The following is a 12092-nucleotide window of genomic DNA, read 5'->3' on the forward strand; positions in this document are numbered from 1 at the left end:
ACAGTACCCATAGTTCTAGTAACTTTTATATTGTCAGTTACCTATTTGTATGATATCGTTTGCTTATATAATTCATTTACATATCAGTGTTCTCTATTCCAGTTTCTCTGTAGTTTCTAGTAGGATTCTTAAATCATACATATAATTCGTTTAGATTGACTTTACTGTTTGTAAATCAATTTTCAATATAAAACTCCTTCAGATAACTTCAGGGCATATAACCTCCCAGTACCTTAGTGATGGTAAGCGCGGTAACCGTAACCATAGTGAGCTCCGCTGTGGTAGGGACGGTACACGGACTGGTGGTGGTGGCCATAGCTGAACTGGATTAGCTTTCTGGCTCGGCAGATCTCTTGTAGTGGCTGTGAGTGTAAGGGGTGTATTGGTAGGAGTGGTAATGCACGGGTGGTATGACCTGTAGCCGTAGCTGGCTTCAGCCTCAGCAACGGGGTCAGCAGACCTCTTGTGGTGGGTGGTGGATGGAAGGAATGTAGTATGTGGTTGGTACCCATACGAATAGGAGCGGTAGTAATTGGGGGATCCGTAAGAGGGCTCTGCTTCGGCCTCAGGTTCGGCGGACCTCTTGTAGTGGTGGTGGACGTAGGGAGTATTGTGGTAGCCGTAGGAATAGGGACGGTAGTGGTAGGAACCGTAAGAGGGTTCGGCTTCAGCCTCTCAGCAGACCTTTTTTGTGGTGTGTTGGTAGGGTTGTAGTAAGTGCGTTGTATAGGTGTGTTTGGACACCGTGCTCATAGCTTGGCTCCGCCTCTCGTCTTCTCACCTCAGAAGCGCAAGCGGCACGCCACCAGGGAGTACAAAACACACCTGACGGCACACAATGTTAAATTAAACACACATTTTAAAAATCGGTCAAGATACGAAATAAGCAACATTAATCCTGCTCACAAAAGGGTGAACACGTTGAAAATTTACCCACCAAGTACTTCATCTCTGCAGGAATTGTGAGACGGAACAGGGCGATATGACTCTGGCAATGCGCCTGCCTCTTTATATATGATTCTCACACGAGTCCTTGACAAAACGCCGACAATACAGTACGAAATTAGAAACTGGCTTTCAGCAGGACACGACCACATAAAACGAAGAACCGCCCACAGGAAATGTCTGGTGTCTTATACACTTATCTTTATTACTTAATTATTTTAGGCATAAGGCAAACTTTCTATTGGTTATAGTTATAGCTAAGTACAGCCATATCCACAGGTTTATAGTATATGGGCGTGTGTATATATTCATATAAATGCCAGTGCATGGTTTTGTATATGTACTTACCATAGATATGTGTGCGGGGGTTTAATGTGAATATATATATATATATATATTTATATATATATATATATATATATATATGTATAATATATATATATATAATATATATTATATATTTTATATATGTATATATTTGTGTATATTATATATTATATATATATATATTATATATATATATATAATATATATATGTATGTATGGGTGGGTGCTTCACGTGCATGGTGATGTGAAGCAATGGTGTGGTCCTAGATAGTGTTAATGCTTGCATGCCTTCTCGCTAGCAGCTTCCACCCCTGGCTAGCCCAGTGCGAAAAAGGGAGCAGCTTCTGCATAAGTCTCCCCTGCCGGGGTAAACGGGCCCTCTCCATCATTAAGACTTCTGCATGCCTCCTCGTGGCCACCCATGGGTAAAACTGGGTACCTTGCGGTCCCAGGCTAAATCTGTGGGGATTTCGGAGCAGCGAGGAGGCCCCAGAGGTACGGAGTTATGGCCCACCGGCGTGTGGGACACGCTCTGGCTTCGTACCAACTCCTGCCCCTACCCCCTGGGGTAAATTGGGGCGGCTCGGGGGAGGTGGGCCTTGCCAGTCCTCCTCCCCCAGAATGACCTCTGGCACGTCCAAAGTAAATGGAAATGGGGGGAGGGTGTTGTCCCTCCCACCCAGCAGTAAGGCGGACTGTGGGTCCGCTGGGAGGCAAATTTTGGGGGGGTGCAGGATTGGAACGAGAGTTACTCGTCCCGCCTGCGCCCCGGCAGGCGCCAACCCACCATGAAGCTTGTGGGGAAACCCCTCGGGACCCCACAGGTGGATAGGCGGTCCCACACCCTGCCGACCCCCTTTATTTGGGGCTGTGTTTGGCGGGGGCGGCAGAGGTGGCGTGCACCCGGAGTGACCACCCGAGGCTTAACCTCAGGCGTGCTTTCCGGGTAGGCGTTTGAACATCCGGTCCTTGCGGCAGGATGAGTGGTTACCTCTGCTATCGCGGGAAATTTGAAGCGACGGGGAGTTGAGGTGGCTGCCCTCCAGAGGTGAGAAGCCCTGGTAGCGGCACAATCAGTGTGGGTGGTTACACCTACTATGGTCGGGCCCGCACGATGGTCACCCACCTCCAGGGTGTACCCATAGCCATCTCCAGTCGACTTCAGCCTGCGGTAGTCAAGGTGACACCGGTTGATGAGCGATCATGGCATTGAGACTGAAGCATGCTTTGGTTTCTTGTCTCTTATTGCTGTATACGCTCCTACCGTGTACATAAAACCGATGTGAAAGAGGCGTTCTACGCCAATCTCGCATCTGTGGCAGACGATTGCCCCCGGCGAGACATTCGCTTTGTTCTGGGCGACTTCAATGCGGGATCCGGCTGTGACCGAGCTGGCTACGAGATGTCTGTCGGCCCCCATGGCTCGGGAGCTAAATCCCAGCAGCGAGAATAGCCTCCTTCTCCGGGGACTTTGCTAGGTCACAGAAAATGAGGATCTCTGGCTCCGGGGTACCAGCGCTCCAACTCGCATCGCTGGATTGGTACAGCGATACGGGTAATGTGGCCAAGGAGACGACCACATTCTTGTCAGCACGCGATGGGGGATCCTCCAGAACTGCAGGGTTTACCGGAGTGCTGAGTTCTGGGGCACCGCCATAGGCTGCTTGTGGCTACCCTGCGGGTCCACTTCAAAACTCCCCGTCCCTCAGTGGCCACCCAAAGCGTTCACTTGGACAGACTAAGGGAGGAGGAGTGTGCCCGTGGGTTCGCCACGGCAGTCTCTGACCGACTCGCAGAAACCAGCAACCTGACGGACCCATTTTGCTCTGTGGGAGTCCTTAAAGGGGCAAAAACACTCGAAGCAGCTCAGGAGTCCATTGGCGTATGCCAAGGACAAGGCAGAATCCCATCTCCCTGGAGACATTAGAGGCCACTGAAGCGTGTCGCAAGGCTCGGCTGAATGGGAATCAAGTCTTGCGTCTTTTCCATGGTGCGTAGGGCTCGGACACTGCTGAGAAGGGACAAGGAAACAGTTCATCAGGAATCTTGCTGAGGAGGTCGAAGGCCATTTCTTGGTAAATGACTGCGCCTGCCTACCAAGCCCTGAGAAAACTGAACCCTAACCCTCCTCACAGATGACTGCAGTCCGATCAGCGGATGGACGGATCATCTCAGATCATGTTGGGTTCGTGAACTTTGGGGCTGATTTATTTTGAACAGTTGTACCGGGTTTGGCCCCTCCAACAGTTAGCTTGGATGCAAGCGATGTCTCAGTGCCTGTGCCGGACCCACCCATCAGCGAGGAACCTCCTACCCTAACAGAGGTTTAGGCTGGCGATTTCCAAAGCTGAAGAGTGGGAAATTTTGCAGGCTATGTGATATCCTGCTGAACTGCTAAAGGCTGGGGTGTGAACCTATGGCTCGGGGCCTGCATACAGTCCTGACTGCCATTGGAGTCTGGTACCATTCCCCCTGACTTGCTGAGGGCGTGGTCCCCCTCTCTGAAAGGGGAAGGGGATCGATGGGACTGTAGCAATACCGTGGCATTACACTGCTCACATCCCAGGCAAGGTTCTCGCCCACATTCTTCTGAAACGGATCCGCAACCACCTACTGAGGCACCAGAGACCGGAGCAGTCTGGATTTACTCCTGGCAAGTCCACAATAGACCGTATACTAGCGCTTCGCGTAATTGTGGAACGCCGTCGTGATTTTGGGGTGTGGTTGCTTGCAGCCTACATCGCCCTCAAGAAGGCGTTTGACTCGGTGCATCGGGAATCGCTATGGGATATCCTGAGCTCAGGGGAATTCCAACACAGATTATTTGGCCTGATAGCAAGCCTCTATAGGGTTTACTGAAAGTGCGTAAAGTTGGGGGGGGTTTATGTCGACTTCTTCCCTGTTAATCAGGGGTGAGGAAAGGCTGTGTCCTTGCACCCACACTTTTCAACACTTGTATGGACGGGGAAAATGGGCAGAGCTACTAGCCAAGTCAGTGCGGAGCACACTAGGCAATTTTAAGGTCTCGGACCTTGACTTTGCCGACGATTTGCCATCCTATCGAGTCCTTGGAGTCACTTGTGGTGGCTCTTGATGCTTTAGAAATGAGGCGAAGCCCCTAGGCCTAGAGGTCTCCTGGACCAGGACCAAGATTCAGGACTTTGGGGCCTGTTAGGGGAAAAAACCCGTTCAGTCGATCCATGCTTGCGGCGAGGACGTTGAAGTCACAAAAAGTTTTTACATACCGTGGTAGCGTAGTCAATATCTCTGGGTTGTCAGACCAAGAAGTCAGTAGATGGATTGGTCTGGCAACAGGAGCCATGAACTTGATCAACAAGAGCGTTTGGAGATGTCGGTACCTATGCAGAAGGACCAAGCTGCGTGTCTTCAAGGCCTTGATACTCCCAGTTTTGCTCTATGGAAGCGAAACCTGGACGCTATCCAGTGCCTTGGAGTCTCGCCTTGATGCCTTTTGTAACAAGTCCCTTCGCCGGATCATGGGGTACAGTTGGTAGGACCACGTTGCCCCAACCGGCGGTTGCACCGTGAGACTGGCATGGGACCTGTTACTTGCATAATCCGGGATCGCCAACTCAGGCTATATGGCCACCTAGCTCGCCCCCCTCCTAGGACGACCCTGCCCATCAGGTTGTCTCTCTGCGAGACAACCCTGGGTGGAGGAGACCTGTGGGACTTTTCTAGGAGATCATGGTTGGGCACTCGACGAGACCTGTCGCGAGGAACTAGAGATGGGCCGTGTGCCTGCCTGGAGACTCGCCTCGAGGGATCCTCGTGGCTGGAAGCGAAGGGTGGATGCGGCCATGCGCCCCCGTCGGCGTTAGCCCCTTGATGATGATGATGATGTATGCATATCCTATCGTGTGCGTGCATCTGTATTTTTGTATCACTGTAATGATCTTTCAGTTTAGTTGTTTGTTTTGCCATAACTATATTTTTCTTTGGGTCTTAACAGTCAGTATTAATAAAAGATACTGATCACAGGAAAGAAATACAAATTAGAAAATAACACCAACACAAGTAACTTAGGTTTTTGCATTTCTTTAAAATCTTTCTGAAGAGTCCAGTGAGTCAGAGACAGACTTCAGTACTGATATTTACATCTGTGGAACTGCTCATCGCTTTCTCCGGAATAAATTTAAAGGTACGCCAAGCAAAGCACGAGTAAATTCCCATGAGATTAGCTTTGATTACACACATTTAAATTTTGAGTATTTGTTCCTTTTCTCAACTACAGTAACATATTGCTATTGTCACTGGGCCCCGCCAGAAAAAAACTGACCAATGAAAAAAACAATGAATGCCTCGTGTTTAAGGGTTTTAATACTTACACTATAATAGCGTAATTCTCATGGCAGTCCATAGAATAGAATAAAATAGTCGCTGATTACTGGGAAAAGTATTGTTAACACACATACACATCCTCACATAAAGTATGTGGTGTATGCATATGCATATTATATATATATATATTATATATATATATATATATATATATATTATATATTATTTTTTTTTTTTATTTATTTATATAATATATATATATATTTTTGCTTATATATGACATATAATGTATGTTATGTATGTAAACTGTTTATATATATACATAACGTTATATATTTATGTAGAAAACAGTTTATGCATAAATATATGTATAATCTTTCTATTCTGTACAATATATATAGTATACAATACGTATCTATTACGTATACATGTTATGTTTCTGTATAGTATGGTACACTGTATATATACATATATATATGCTTGTGTGGTATATATATATAATATTATTATATATTATATTATATATATATATTTTATATATTTATATATATAATATAAAATATATATTATATATATATATATATTAATATGCATGTATACTGCATTATTATAAATGTGTGTATACATCTTATACATATACAAATGTATTTGTGTCTGTGTGTTTGTGTATATAACATTTCACATATATAATATAATATAATATATATATATTTATTTATATATATATATATATATATTAATATAAAATATATATATAATATGTGTGTGTGTATGTGTGGTGTGTGTGTGTGTGGTGTGTGTGTGTGTGTGTGTGTGTGTGGTTAGAAGAAAAACCCACAATACAAATACTAGATTTATTGGAATGAGACTACAGTTTCGAAATCCACCTGAGGATGGAATTCAGGTGGATTTCGAAACTGTAGTCTCATTTTAATAAATCTAGTTTTTGTATTGTGGATTTTTCATCCCTTGTATCAACACGGGAGAGTGTTTTTTTAACATACATACATACATACATATATTATATATATATATATATTATTATATTTTATATATTTTATATAGTATGTTTTATATAGTTCTTGGGTGTCCTTTGCAACAGATTCTTGCGCCGGACCACGCACATATAGCAGGAACATGTGTCTAATTAGAGGGTACACGCTGATTGGAATGGCAGACGACCTGCTATTTGCACAATTTGATGCCGCCAAAATTTAGCTCAAGGGCACTTGGTTAGCCTCCCTGGGACGATCCTTGCCCAACAGGCAAGATATATGCAAATTACATGTACAAAAATCAGATGCACAAGTATAAAACTTCTCACGTCTCATGTAACATGTTTACTCTGTCTAATCAAACTATCTGTTGGTGTCATTTTAAACAGTGTAATTTTTGCATGATGTATTTTTGCAATTGTTCTTTAAAAAAAACTCAGTCAGAGTTACAAAGTACATTATCCAAATAGCTTTTACAACTCAATTAAGATTCTGTTACCCATAGTTCTAGTAACTTTTAAATTGTCAGTTACCTGTTGTGTGATTTCGTTGTTTGTATAATTCACTTATATATCAGTGTTTCTCATTCCAGTTTCTCTGTAGCTTCTATCAGGATTCTTATATCATACAATATAATTCGTTTAGATTGATTTTTTTGTTTGTAAAACAATTTTTAATATAAAACTCCTTCAGATAACTTCATTTACTGCATTTTTTATATAAATTTGTGTGTAACATATATATACATATACATATATATTTTTTGTCTGTGTATTTGTGTATATATACATTATAGAATTATATATTTTATATAAAATATATATATATATATATATATTATATATTTTATATATATATGTGTGTGTGTGTGTGTGGTGTGTGTGTGTGTGTGTGTGGTGTGTGGGGTGTGTGGGATTCATATAGTTCTTGATGCCTTTTGCAACAAGTCCTTGCGGCATTTAGCTGGAATATGTGTCTAATTAGAGGGTACACCTGTGATTGGAACGGTACACGACTGCTAATTGCACAATTTGAGTACCAATTTGAGCTTCAAGGGCACCCGGCTCGCCTCCCCGTGAACGATCCTTGCCAAAAGGCAAGGTATATGCAAAATACAGATGCACAAGTATAAAACTTCTCACGTTTCATGTAACATGTTTACTCTGTCTACTCATCTATCTGTTGGTGTTCATTTTATGTGTAACATTTGCATGATGTATTTTGCAATTATCATTCTTACAAAAAGTCAGTCAGAGTTGTCAAGGTATATTATCTCAATAGCTTTACAACTCAATTAAAATTACGTACCCATAGTTCTAGTAACTTTTATTGTCAGTTCCTTTTGTATGATTTCGTTGCTTATATAATTTATTTACATATCAGTGTTCTCTATTCCAGTTTCTCTGTAGTTTCTAGTAGGATTCTTAAATCATACATATATAATTTGTTTAGATTGACTTTATTGTTTGTAAATCAATTTTCAATATAAAACTCCTTCAGATAACTTCAGGGCATATAACCTCCCAGTACCTTAGTGATGGTAAGCGCGGTAACCGTAACCATAGTGAGCTCCGCTGTGGTAGGGACGGTACACGGACTGGTGGTGGTGGCCATAGCTGAAACCTGGATTAGCTTCTGGCTCGGCAGATCTCTTGTAGTGGCTGTGAGTGTAAGGGGTGTATGTAGGAGTGGTAATGCACGGGGGGTATGACCTGTAGCCGTAGCTGGCTTCAGCCTCAGCACGGGGTCAGCAGACCTCTTGTGGTGGTGGTGGATGGAAGAATTAGTGATGTGGTTGGTACCCATACGAATAGAGCGGTAGTAATTGGGGGATCCGTAAGAGGCTCTGCTTCGGCCTCAGGTTTGGCGGACCTCTTGTGGTAGGTGTGGTAGAGGTTGTAGTAAGTGCGTGGGTAGTAGGTGTGGTGGTGGACACCGTGGCCATAGCTTGGCTCCGCCTCCCCGCTTTTTCCCTCAGAAGCGCAAGCGGGGAGCCACCAGGATACAACACCTGACGGCACACAATGTTAATTAAAAACACATTTTAAAAATCGGGCAAGATACGAAATAAGCAACATTAATCCTGCTCCCAAAAGGGTGAACACGTTGAAAATTTACCCCACCAAGTACTTCATCCTGCGGAATTGTGAGACGGAACAGGGCGAATGATCTGGCAATTTGGCCTGCCTCTTTTTTATGATTTTCACACGAGTCCTTTCAAAACGCGACAATACAGTACGAAATTAGAAACTGGCTTTCAGCAGGGCACGACCACATAAAACGAAGAACCGCCCACAGGAAATGTCTGGTGTTATACAACTTATCTTTTTTACTTAATTATTTTAGGCATAAGGCAACTTTCTATTGGTTATAGTTATAGCTAAGTACAGCCATATCCACAGGTTTATAGTTTTATGGGCCCTGTGTATATATTCATATAAAATGCCAGGCATTTTTTATGTTATGTACTTATCATAGATATGTGTGTGCGGGTATGTAATATATATATATATATTAAAATATATTATATAATATATATATATATATATTTTATATATATATATATATTGTATATATGTATATATATATATATATATAGTATATATTTGTGTGTATTATATATTTATATATATATATATATATATTATATATATATATGTATGTATGGGTGGATGCTTCACGTGCATGGTGATGTGAAGCGATGGTGTGGTAGCCTAGATAGTGTTAAGTGCTTGCATGCCTTCTCGCTAGCAGCTTCCACCCCTGGCTAGCCCAGTGCGAAAAAGGGAGCAGCTTCTGCATAAGTCTCCCCTGCCAGGTCAAGCCTCTCCATCATTAAGACTTCGCAGTGCCCCCTCGTGGCCACCCATGGGTAACGGGGGACCTTTCGGTCCCAGGCTAAATCTGTGGGGGATTCTCGGAGCAGCAGGAGGCCCCAGAGGTACAGAGTTATGGCCCACCGGCGTGTGGACACGCTCTGGCTTCGTACCAACTCCTGCCCCCTAGCCACCCTGGGGTAATGGGGCGGCTCGGGGGAAAGGGGGGGCCTTGCCAGTCCTCCTCCCCCAGAATAAACCCTTTTGGCAACGCCCAAAAGAAAATGGAAATGCTGGGGGGAGGGGTGTTGTCCCTCCCCCCCCAGCAGGTAAGGCAGACTGTGGGTCCCTCTGGGAGGGCAAATGTCGGAGGTGCAGGATTGGAACGAGAGTTACCGTCCCGCCTGCGCCCCGGCAGGCCAAACCCACCATGAAGCTTGTGGGGGGAAAGCCCTCGGGAACCCCACAGGTGGATAGGCGGTCCCACAGCCTCCCGACCCCCTTTATTTGGGGTGTGTTGGCGGGGGCGGCAGAGGTGGCGTGCACCCGGAGTGACCACCCGAGGCTTAACCTCAGGGTGCTTTCCGGGGTAGGCGCTTGGAACATCCGGTCCTTGCGGCAGGATGAGTGGTTACCTCTGCTATCGCGGGAATTGAAGCGACGGGGAGTTGAGGTGGCGCCCTCTCAGAGGTGAGAAGACCTGGTAGCGGCACGATCAGTGTGGGGGGTTACACCTACTACTGGTCGGGCCGCGCGAGGGTCACCACCTCCAGGGTGTAGCCTTTAGCCATCTCCAGTCGACTTACCCTGCGGTAGTCGAGGTGACACCGGTTGATGAGCGTATCATGGCATTGAGACTGAAGCATGCTTTTGGCTTCTTGTCTCTTATTGCGTATACGCTCCTACCGATGTACAAAAAAACCGATGTGAAAGAGGCGTTCTATGCCAAACTCACATCTGTGGCAGACGATTCCCCCCGGCGAGACATTCGCATTGTTCTGGGCGACTTCAATGCGGTATCCGGCTTGGGACCGAGCTGGCTACGAGATGTCTGTCGGCCCCCATGGCTCGGGAGCTGATCCCAGCAGCGAGAATAGCCTCTTCTCCGGGACTTTGCTAGGTCCCAGAAAATGAGGATCTCGGGGCCCCTTTGTACCAGCGCTCCAACTCGCATCGCTGGACTGGTACAGTGATACGGGAAATGGGCCAAGGAGATCGACCACATTCTTGTCAGCACGCGATGGAGGATCCTCCAGAACTGCAGGGTTTACCGGAGTGCTGAGTTCTGTGGCACCGACCATAGGCTGCTTGTGGTACCCTGGGGGTCCACTTCAAAACTCCCCGTCCCTCCAGGGGGCCACCCAAAGGTGTTTCATTTGGACAGACTAAGGGAGGAGGTGTGCCCGTGGGTTCGCCCGGCAGTCTCTAAACCGACTCACAAAAAACCAGCAACCTGAGGGACCCAGTTGCTCTGTGGGAGTCTTCAAGGGCGTAACACCCCGAAGCAGCTCAGGAGCCATTGGCGTATGCCCAAGGACAAGGCAGAATACCATCCCCCGGGAGACATTAGAAGCCACTGATCGTGTCGCAAGGCTCGGCTGAATGGGAATCAAGTCTTGCGTCGTTCCATGGTGCGTAGGGCTTCGGACACTGCTGAGAAGGACAAGGAACAGTTTCATCAGGAATCTTGCTGAGGAGGTCGAAGGCATTTCTTGGTTAAATGACCTTTGCCCTGCCTACCAACCCCTGAGAAAACTGAACCCAAGCCCTCCTCACAGATGACTGCCGTCCGATCAGCGGATGGACGGATCATCTCAATCATGTTGGGGTTCGTGAACGTTGGGCTGAGTTTTTTGAACAGTTGTACCAGGTGGACCCTCCAACAGTTAGCTTGGATGCAAGCGATGTCTCAGTCCCCTTTTGCCGGACCCACCCATCAGCGAGGAAACCCTCCTACCCTAACAGGGGTTTAGGCTGGCGATTTCCAAGCTGAAGAGTGGAAAGTTGCAGGCATATGTGATATCCCTGCTGAACTGCTAAAGGCTGGGGGTGAACCTATGGCTCGGGGCCTGCATACAGTCCTGACTGCATTTGGCATCTGGTACCATTCCCCTGACTTGCTGAGGGGCGGGGTCATCCCTCTCTGAAAGGGGAAAGGGGATCGATGGGACTGTAGTAACTCCCGTGGCATTACACTGCTCAGCATACCGGGCAAGGTTCTCGCCCACATTCTTCTGAAACGGATCCGCAACCACCTACTGAGGCACCAGAGACCGGAGCAGTCTGGATTTACTCCTGGCAAGTCCACAATAGACCGTATACTAGCGCTTCGAGTAATTGTGGAACCCCGCCCGTGAGTTTGGTCGGGGTTGCTTGCAGCCTACTCGACCTCAAAAAGGCGTTTGACTCGGTGCATCGGGAATCGCTATGGGAGATCCTGAGGCTCAGGGAATTCCAACACAGATTATTGGCCTGATAGCAAGCTCTTTTACTGGTACGGGAAGTGCTGTAAAGTGTGGTGGGGGTATGTCGAACTCTTCCCTGTTAATTCAGGGGTGAGGCAAGGCTGTGTCCTTGCACCACCTTTTCAACATTTGTATGGACGGGGATAATGGGCAGAGTACTACCCAAAGTCAGTGCGGAGCAACACTAGGCAATATTAAGGTCTCGGACCTTGACTTTGCCGACGATGTTGCCATCCTATCTG

General features: G+C 46.1%; 1 pseudogene; it reads right to left on the reverse strand.

The window, feature by feature from the left end:
* Nucleotides 1–208: 208 nt before the first annotated feature.
* LOC119571624 lies at nt 209–949 on the reverse strand (annotated as a pseudogene).
* Nucleotides 950–12092: the final 11143 nt, after the last annotated feature.

Source organism: Penaeus monodon, unplaced genomic scaffold (assembly GCF_015228065.2).
Source record: "Penaeus monodon isolate SGIC_2016 unplaced genomic scaffold, NSTDA_Pmon_1 PmonScaffold_7186, whole genome shotgun sequence".
NCBI lineage: Eukaryota > Metazoa > Arthropoda > Malacostraca > Decapoda > Penaeidae > Penaeus > Penaeus monodon.